The following is a 1,033-nucleotide window of genomic DNA, read 5'->3' on the forward strand; positions in this document are numbered from 1 at the left end:
TAGTAAGAAGTACAAAAAAACAAATTCGTTCTATTTACATTCGAACCAACGTAGGTCATATTTCTTTTTATCGAGAAATCGAAGAAGCTGTACAAGGTTTTTGCCGAGCCTATTCATATGGTATCTAATCATATAGATGGTTGTATCTAAGATAAACAAATTTATGATACTGGTGTAAATTCAAATCTTCATGATTTAACATTTAACAAGGATCTTAGTTTTTTAATTTCTCAATTTCTACACAAATTAAGATAAAGAAAAGGCAGTTTTTCAATCATTGACTCAAATCCATTGTTGAACTGAATGAATCCCACTGAGTGGAATAGGGAGGTACTTATGGCAGAACGGACCAATCTAATGTTTCACAATAAAGTGATAGGTGGAACTGCCATTAAACGACTTATTAGCAGATTAATAGATCACTTCGGAATGGCATATACATCACATATCCTGGATCAAGTCAAGACTCTGGGATTCCGCCAAGCTACGGCTACATCCATTTCATTAGGAATTGATGACCTTTTAACAATACCTTCGAAAGGATGGCTAGTCCGAGATGCTGAACACCAAAATTTGATTTTGGAAAAACAGCATCATTATGGAAATGTACATGCAGTAGAAAAATTACGCCAATCCATTGAGATATGGTATGCTACAAGTGAATATTTTCGACAAGAAATGAATCCTAATTTTAGAATGACCGATCCTTTTAATCCAGTCCATATAATGTCCTTTTCGGGAGCTAGAGGAAATGCATCTCAAGTACACCAATTAGTAGGTATGAGAGGATTAATGTCGGATCCACAAGGACAAATGATTGATTTACCTATTCAAAGCAATTTACGCGAAGGGCTATCTTTAACAGAATATATAATTTCTTGCTACGGAGCTCGTAAAGGGGTTGTAGATACTGCTGTACGAACATCAGATGCTGGATATCTTACACGTAGACTTGTTGAAGTGGTTCAACATATTGTTATACGTCGAACAGATTGTGGTACCATTCGAGGAATTTCAGTAAATACCCAGAATG

The sequence above is a fragment of the Vigna unguiculata genome, unplaced genomic scaffold (genome assembly GCF_037176805.1).
Source record: "Vigna unguiculata cultivar grain cowpea cultivar isolate G323 ecotype 2 unplaced genomic scaffold, ASM3717680v1 ptg000318l, whole genome shotgun sequence".
Taxonomy (NCBI): Eukaryota; Viridiplantae; Streptophyta; class Magnoliopsida; order Fabales; family Fabaceae; genus Vigna; species Vigna unguiculata.